This window comes from Papaver somniferum, unplaced genomic scaffold (genome assembly GCF_003573695.1).
Source record: "Papaver somniferum cultivar HN1 unplaced genomic scaffold, ASM357369v1 unplaced-scaffold_41, whole genome shotgun sequence".
NCBI classification, from domain to species: domain Eukaryota; kingdom Viridiplantae; phylum Streptophyta; class Magnoliopsida; order Ranunculales; family Papaveraceae; genus Papaver; species Papaver somniferum.
In genome coordinates this window covers 2,018,536-2,028,195 of record NW_020646638.1, presented here as the reverse complement: position 1 = coordinate 2,028,195, position 9,660 = coordinate 2,018,536, and the positions used below count along the sequence as shown (strand labels likewise).

The window sequence follows — 9,660 nt, the reverse complement described above, 5'->3', positions numbered from 1 at the left end:
TTTTTATTTGAATCTAAATAGTTTACTTTCTTTCACTAGATTCAATGTTATCTTTTTGATCCAAGGAAAAGAGAACCAGATCATATTTTTGATCATGTTTCTCGTGATATCGTTGATCGATGGGGGTGGATGAAAGTGGTGACATAAATTATGTTTTTGGTGATTTTATGAATGTGTGTAGTTACCGGTTTAATTGAAATATGACAACTTAAAGTGGGGATGAACATCTCATTTTAATGTGTTAGTTAATGAAGAATTTTATAGATTCTTATGATCATGTAATCCAAACATGTACATTGTGTAACATTGTTATTGCTATTAGTAGATACACGAATGAATTCTAGAAGTTTCATTAAACACTGGAAACTTGATACAGTGTTCAAGAGAATTTATCAACGTGCAACTGCTCAGAAAGTTTGTAAGCAATCAAATTGGTTACATATACTAAATCAGATGATTAGAAAAACAAGTAACAACGCATTAGAATCTTATCTGCTAAAAAATGTTGTTTATCAAATTGAGCAGGCTTATACCATTTTTCTTTACCAAATTAATGCTTTAGTATCACGTTGTTGTAGCTCTTACGTTCTATTACATGTCTTTTGTTAAGTAAAAGACTAGCATATTGTACTTTCAAAGTAAATTACCAGCAATTTAATCTTTCATGGAGTTGACCCAATTTGAGCATTTCTATTCTAGCTATATGTTTGGTAGAGAAAAAGGATATCTCTTCTGTTGCTCTCTCATCGTTATCATCATTACATTCTAAACTAAACTAAGTTGCTTCCTGAATAGTCTTCATATTTTCACTAGGATCATTCGGTTGTGGCGCGCCGGTCATTGTGACTCAGTTGTCCCCTGATTTGAACCTGTGTAAATTTATGTCGTGGTTTCAGCAGTCAAAAAAAGATGGTACTATTTTTTTGTTCTGGGCACTTACTCTTCTTGAATTTATTGATATACCTCCATATTGATCAATACTCTTAGAGGCACTGGTAGTTGCCAATGCAAGTGCACCTATTGCAAGGGATAATGGTCTGTTAGGTAACAAAAAATGCAATTGTCGGCACATGTCTTGGTTAATTAGAAACGGACCACTAACCTCGAAACTCAATTACAAATGCTCCAGTAATGATAACAATTATTGGAGTATTCATGAAATTATATCAAGTGATTGATTATTTTTTTTGCTGGAAATGAGTTCCTAAATGCAGACTGGTTCAATTAGTACTGATATTATTAGGTGTTTACTAATGTTATAAAATTATGAGTATACCCTGCAATGAGAAAGAAATAAATTATGTAAACTGACACTATCATGGGAGGTTGAGACGGGGCCGTAAGGCCCCGGTGATACCTAGTAAAAACAACAAATAATAATAAGATAATGTGAACCGCCTGTATATCCAAAATCTCCCCAATAAAGTCTTTTCCTTTTCTTTTATATTACTCTCCCCGTTTATATTTAAGGCTAACCCCTATGGGCTAGATTGAACTGCTAGATTGGACAAGCAAATCATGAAAAAAATGTGGGAAAAAAGTTAACTCTAGTAGTTGGTAGTTCTCTCTCCTAACAAATGCTCGCAGTTCAACTATCAGCGAGATTGAAACGCTGAATGGTTCAGCGCTCAAAAAGTGTTTTTAACGTTGAACGGTTCAGCGCTGGGAGATAAATTTTATGATCTAACGACTGAGATTTAAAACGCTGAACCAAACAGCGCTGACGCTGAACCAACCAGTGTTCTATAGTGGTCCCAGATGACGTGGATGACCAATCTAGCTGCTAGATATCTATCCCATAGGACTTAGGAGGTTTCCAATGCTGACGTGGATGGCCAATCTAGCAGCTAGATATCTAGCCCATAGGACTAAGCCTAACGCCCGCAACCCACTCCGTTAAGATAGAACAAAAGAAAAATAACGCACGCGTTACAGCCCCAGGGCTGTCACACATCCATGTAAGAGAACTCCAACAAAACAAATGATGTAAAAAAACCCCAAAATTCCTAAACTGTCTGAAATACCCTTTATTGTTATTCGGCCAAAGCTAATAGAGCAAATAAACCCTACTCATATTTTTCGATACCGTCATTATCTTCTTCTAACTCTCTTTCCTAGTCTCTGAAACATAAGAAGAAATCAGATCTACTTCATCCGTCGCAAAAATCATCCTCCGATTTTTTATTTTCCCTTATTCTCTTCTTCAATGGTTACTTACTTCAATCAATGAAACCAATTCTGACCTAAATCAAATCTACGAATTTTTCCTGTCTTCATCCGTAGCGAAAATCATCTTGTGATTTTCGATTTTCCCTTCTTCTGTTCTTCAATGATTACTTACTCCAACCAATGAAATCAATTCTGACCTAATCATCTCAATTTTCTGACCTAAATCCTCTCAAACAACAAAATAGTGAAGAAGCAAACTAAACAAGAGAAAAAAAGAGATGAAAAGTTAACGAAAACAGTGAAAAAAACTCCAAAGGTAAGAATCGTATAAACTCTATGGTGATGGTGTTAATTTTTTTTGTCTTTTCTGATGAAATCACGTAGCCATTAGCTCTGGTAGTTTTGATGAAACCAAAAATGGTTTCATCATTTTTCCCTTGTCGAACTTGGTTCCACCTAAACTGTTGGTGTGTTAATTAATTCTGGTAGTTTTGATGAAACCAAAAATGGTTTCATCATTTTTCCCTTGTCGAACTTGGTTCCACCTGAACTGTTGGTGTGTTGATTAATTCTGGTCGTTTTGATGAAACCAAAAATGGTTTCATTATTTTTCTCTTGTCGAACTTGATTCCACCTGAAACTGTTGGTGTGTTGATTAATTCTGGTGGTTTTGATGAAACCAAAAATGGTTTCATCATTTTTATCTTGTCGAACTTGATTTCACCTGAACTGTTGGTGTGTTGATTAATTCTGGTGGTTTTGATGAAACCAAAAATGGTTTCATCATTTTCCTCTTGTCGAACTTGATTTCACCTGAACTGTTGGTGTGTTGATTAATTCTGGTGGTTTTGGTGAAACAAATTTTGGTTCCATTATTTTCACTTTGTATAATTTGGTTCCACCAACACTCTGTTGATATGTTGATTAATTCTGGTTGTTTTGATGAAACCAAAAATGGTTTCATCATTGTTCCCCTATCGAATTTGGTTCCACCAATACTGGTTTAGTGTTGTTGGTTAACTCTGGTAGTTTTGATGAAACCAAAAATGGTTTCTTCATTCTTCCCCTTTTGGTTCTACCAATATTGGTTCGGCAGTGTTAGTTTATTCTTGTTTTGGCTGCTAAAATCATTTTTGTTTTGCATGGAAAAGACGTGAAGATTCATTGAGAAATTTGTTTTGTAATTTCAGAGTAGATTATAGCCTTCACGTTTGCTATTACATGAAGAGCCTCTTGAAGGGAAACATGAAATCTCATGAATAAAATATTTTAGAAAAAGGTGGAGAACTGGGGAGCAAGGTTGTGTTACAAGATCCTGATGGACAAGACACTAAAAGAATTATAAACGAAGACATAAAAATTAGTGTACTGTCAACTAGTTGTAAACTTAAATGCTTATAATAGTTTAGAAAAGGTTTAAATGTTTTATGAATGGTTTCAGTTGGTGTACTGTCAACCAGTTGTAAACAATGTTTGTAATGGTTTCAATTATGTTTAACCCAAACCATATTGTCGCGGAATGTTATGTCTGTTTTTTGATGAAACCAAGAAGGTTTCCAACATATTTTGATTCCACTGTAGCAGTGAAATGATGAAACCAGAAAGGGTTCCAATATTGCAGGTGAATCCAAAAGGAAAAGGGTCGTTTCACGGCTTGGTTTAAACTCAAAATTTTGATATATTTCAAGGCATGGAACATTTTCATGTTCCAGGGAAGAAATATAATTACAACAAAAAGTATTAGACAATAGCAAGAAACACACCAAGGATCGCTTTTTGGCGATCAACATTCGACACAATGGTTACAAGTCATGGCAATAATTCATAACACCCCCATCAACTGCACCAACCCCATCGCCGCCACAACCACCAGCACCACAATAAGATGAAACACAATAAGATGAAACCTACCACCACCATCAACTGCACCACCCCCATCACCGCCACAACCACCACTACCATTACCTCCTCAACTAAAACTAGTTTCAACAAAAAACAATCCACCTGTGTCTTGCCATCAAAAATTGATTTCATAGAGATCAATATTCGACAAAATGAAAAAAAAATACGATGAAACCTAATTAGGTTTCATCATTTTTCCACATATTTCCATTTCACTAACACAACTTCAATGATGAAACCAATACCGACAACTTCCAAGTTAGGCCAAAATAAACTAGGCAAAAATCAGGTGAAACCAAATTTTAATTTCATCATAAACTTAATTTTCATCATTAAAATCTTTGGTTTCATGATAGAAAATAGGCAAGTTTATGATGAAACCAAATTTGGTTTCATCATTAGTTTACTGTTTTCACCAACCAAAACTGTCAGAATATGATGAAACCAATTTTGGTTTCCTCATAAATATGTCATTTTCCCAACACAATATTGATTTTGACGATGAAGATGTAGCATTATTTGTTGATGATGAAACATCATAAGGTAGTAGTGGTGGTGGTGACTGTAAAGGATTGAATGAGGAGACAGAGGTGTTGTTGGTAGCGGATCTGCAAGTACTGGTGTTGATTTTAGATGATAAAATGAGGAGGAGGTGTTGTTGGTGGCCGATTTGAAGGTATTGGTGGTGGTTTTAGATGATAGAAGGAGGAGGCAGAAGTAGTGTTGGTGGCGGATCTGACATGTGGTGGTGGGAAAAAACAAAAGTAAGAGGAGCGGTGTTGTTGATGAAAAATCAGGACGTAGAAAGAGAAGAAGGTGATGATGGTGTTAATGGAGGAGACGGTGGTGATGTTGGTGGCGGATCTGGACATAGCGATTGTTTTAATGGTGGCGAAGCTACTGTTGGTGATAGATCTGAACATACAAGTAGAAGAAAAGAATAAGGAGGTGCTCGTGGAAGAGATGGAGGTGTTGTTGGTGACGGATCTGGACATAACAACTGGTTTGGTGGTGGCGGAGGTACTATTGGTGATAGATTTGAACATAAAAGTAGCAGAAAAATAAACGGAGGTTTCATGGAGGAGACAGAGGTGCTGCTGCTGGTGGTGACGGAGGTGTTGCTGCTGGTGTTCGTGGGGATCCATCTTTGTTGCTGTTGGTGATGATGGTGGTGGAGAGAAGGAGGCGGAAGAAAGAAGAAAGGAGAGAAGAAGAAGAAATAAAGATAAAAAGGGTATGTTTGGGCATTTTAAAAATAATAAAAACTAAATTTATTCATTATTATTTGATTTGGAATTTTTTGTCACTTTTTAATCAAATTGTTTTTATTTACTCCCTCCGTTCCTTTTTAATAGGCTGGTTTTTATAAATTAATGTTTCAAAAAAATAGGTTGGTTTCCTAATTGAGAAAGTCAAATGTTACTTTAATTTTCTGGGACCCCTTTTCTCTTAACTTCTTTTGATGAAAAGTGTCATGTGGATCATTTCATTTTACTTCTTTTGCTGACAAGTGTCATGGGACCATTTCACTTCACTTCTTTTATTGACAAGTGTCATGAGGACCACTTTCAATGATTAGTTCTCTTAATTTTCTTAAATTTTTCTAAAAACAAAATCAGCCTATTAAAAACGAACGGAGGGAATATTAAAAATAATATGATTGGATTTTTTGTATGACGAATTTGATCACCTTGGTTTTTGAGAGCTTATTAGGAAAGAAAAAGGAGAAAATATCTGCTCTCCGTTCTTTTCTCTCCTAGTCTCCTTTCCTTCTCGAATCTGACCTTAGCTTAGATCAGAACCAAAAAAAAAAACCAACGAAACAGGTAAAAACAAGATCTCTCCTTCTCTTTCCGTCTCCTCGTTCCTCTCTGTCGACAGCTAGAATCACCGATTTTAGTTTTTCATCCCTTCGTTTTTCTTTTACGACTGTGTTTTTCCGTTTTTTTCTCTTTTGATTTTGCTTGGGTTTTTGTCTCGTGATTTTTCAGAGATTTCCATAGTAGGTTAATTGTAAAAAAATTTAATCTTTGTGGTTCGTTTGTGTTTGTTGATGGAAACCTTAACTGGGTTATGATTTTTCATGTTTCTGTGCTTGTGGGTTTTGATTTGTGGATTGTAAAATTCTGAAGTTGTGGTGTGTTGTTGTTAGGTGTGAAATAGTGGCGGGAAAAGGAGGAAAAGGACTTTTGGCGGGAAAGACTACTGCGGCTAACAAAGACAAAGACAAGAAGAGACCAGTATCTAGGTCATCTCGTGCTGGACTGCAGGTAAAACCCTTTTTTTTTGTTTCTCTTCCTTTTTGGTTCTGATGGAACCACAATTAGTTCTATGTTTTGTTGTCAAGAGTTTCTGGACTCTTTGGAGTCTTTAATCATGCAATGCCTGACAACTTCGCTTAGTTTGAAACTATAATCAGCTTGATCTGCTGGTACTGGGCTTTAAATTAGTATATCATACATATACCAAATAAACTAGCAATAAGTCTACATCAGTGAAGCAAATTATTTGAATAGTTTGTGAAATTGGAGATATAAATGTCTTCTGACATGTTGGCTTTCAAGAATATAAAGCTTATTTGTTGGACTCGATTTGACATGTACAGCCTGACATCAGTGAAGCGAATTATTTGAATAGTTCGTGAAATTGGAGATATAAATGTCTTTTGACATGTTGGACTTCAAGAATGTAAAGCTTATTTGTTGGACTAGATTTGACATGTACAGCCTGACTATTGTATTACTTATACGTAGTTGTTCAACAAATTGAAGATGATTTAGAGGAATTTTGAATGATATTTGATATGGGTAGTGTTGAAGAACGCATAATTTCTTAAAACTGTTTGAATTGTATTATTACATCGTTGCTGTCTTCGTGTTGGATTATAGTTGAGAGATTTTGATCATGTACATGCAAGGGTTCAGGTTCAGTTTATATCTCGATAACTAGTTATCCGTACCCTATTCTTTTCAAATCGAACACCTCTGCATTTGTGTTGCATCATGGTATTAGTGTACCTGGGTTTACTAGTTCTCATTTTGTATTTGATAATCTTTATGAGGTCGCTGTTAGCTTATCCACTGTCTATGGCTTTTTAAGCAAAATTTTACCACTTCAGTATGAAACTACAGCGTATTTTGTTATTAAGCTATAGTTACAAAGGAGCATCCGTCTTTGTTAACTCTTGGTGATGGAAGTTCTGTCCTTTATGACCCTTTAGACTAGGAAAGCCCGAGAGATTGATTCCATAGAACAACTTATTGTGGGGTGCCTGGTTTTTAATTTCCTATTGGGGTGCCTGAACATCCTATTGTGGCATATGTGATCCATTTTTAGGTACATGTCCCGTCAAAAGACCTTATCCCCAGATTTACATTAGAATTCTTTTACTAGGGGGGAAAGCTAGAAGTTCCATTTCCTGATTTAGACAAGAAAATAAAAGAAGACCTTGAACATAAGTTAGCATTGTAAAACTATGTCGTCAAAGGAATATAATTTGAGTTCCTACTCAGCAATTGCTTAGTTCTGTTACTTTCCTTGTTTTGTTGCTGTTTATTATGAATATGGCTGTAATTCCTTCGACTATCTTTAAACTTCATCAGAGTTCTGTAGTATTGCTGTAATCATTGTTCTGCCAGTGAGGGAAACCTTACCTGTTATAATCTTTCCTCATGTCGTAGGATTTTCCTGGAATTTTCTCGAGTTTATTATACGTAGCTCGTTATGTTCTTAATGCACTGTTGTATATGCATGTTCATCTTTATTTGTAAGCTTCTATTACAACTATGTTGCAAATATTTAACAATTTTGTGCAACAGTGTTTGTCCATGGAGGATGATAAGATCCTCAGCTACAACGATGTTGTATTGAGAAGATCAGATTTGGGGATCCTCAGGGGTCAGGAATTTCTAAATGACCGTATCATTGAGTTCTATTTCAGTTATCTTGATTCTGGTTGTTCCTCTCAAGACATCTTGCTAGTTCCACCTTCTATCTCATTTTGGATTACGAACTGCCCATTTCCAGACAGCCTCAAAGATTTCGTTGAACCTCTTAAACTGCCTGAGAAGAGAGTAGTAATCTTTTCAATCAACAACAATACAGATGTCTCCCAAGCTCAGGGTGGTACTCACTGGAGCTTACTTGCGTACGAGAAGAATTCCGTAAGTGTTTGTACACCACGATAGCATGGGAAATTCTAATCAGAGATATGCTAAGAAACTTTACAGAGGTGTTGTGGGATTTATGGATGATTCCGAATCAGGGTCTTCAGAAATTAGCCTTTCGGAGTGTCCAATTATGCCACAACAGATGAATGGTTATGATTGTGGTTTATATGTTACTGCAATTGCAAAACTCATTTGCGATTGGCATAAAAATGGTGGTTCCACAAATAATGGAGAGTTGTGGTTTTCTGCTTTGAAGGAAGTTAAACCACAGATGGTATCTAACATGAGAAGTGATACACTAATGCTTATTCAGGATTTGATGGCCAAGAAATGAGTTTCTTGGAATTCTTTGGATGGAGCATAAAAAGCAAACCATATCAGTATACTGACGCTAAAGTCATCCAGTGTTGATTCCTTGAGGCAAGGTCACAAATAAAGCATAGAGGTAATATCTTATGGTGTGAGTGAGAATGTAGAGAAGGTTTGTTGCCCTAACAAACAACTGCTGCAGATCTTTAGGAAAGTGGACATAAATCCATAACGCCTCAATGTTTTACATAATTACAAACTATACAGCATGATTGCTAAAGGCTGATGCCAATACTTCCAGGGGTACCATTTGAGTGATCCGACGGCCAGGATCGATTTCTATCTTTTTGTCTTATAGAATGGTATTCCCCTGAAAGAATTGTCATCAGCGTTTATCTGGTTTATTGGAAATCATTTTTTTTTTCAACTGTTCCTGTGAATTGAACTTAAATTTCACCTCTCCTATCTTGCTCCCCTAAAGACTAAACGTTTCTTTTTTTACTCTGGGCTTTTCTTTTGGCTTCTTCTATGTACCTGAAACTGGCAACTTTGACTGGTGGTAAGTTTGATTCAGTGAGCAAACTTGACTAGTTTAGGTGGGATATATGAGATCCCACCACACATGTTAGGTATTAAGTATATTTGGTCCCGCATGCCACTGTCATTGTGTGATAGAGGTATTTGGAGAGATGAATTTGGATTGGAACATAAGATAAAATCATTGTGCATAGACTCTAATTAAGTTGTGATATTTTTTTTTTCTCGGTCAACATAAAATAGATTAAAAAAACAAAACTGTACAGGGACTAGGTCTTCCTAGCGCATAGCTGGGGCCATCGCTAGTAGAAAACCTATTTGAAGCGAAAATAAACCTGTCCAGGCCATTCTACAGAAAGAATGAAACTTGGCCTACCCTCATAAAACTCAAAAATATCTTCGGCCAACAAACATGCTTGCTTGGCCAAAGCATCAGCTGAAAAATTAACTTCCCTATAGGTGTGGACATAGCGTATATTGGAAAAGAAACTCTTCGCCATTCTCCATCTCTGCATTAGTTGCCAAGGCAGCTCGTCCTTTTGAAAAGCTTGAATGCAACTCATCGAATCTGACC

General features: G+C 36.2%; 1 pseudogene; it reads left to right on the top strand.

Moving 5' to 3' along the window:
• The first annotated feature begins 5,780 nt into the window (after positions 1-5,780).
• On the top strand, positions 5,781-8,976 carry LOC113342477 (annotated as a pseudogene).
• Positions 8,977-9,660: the final 684 nt, after the last annotated feature.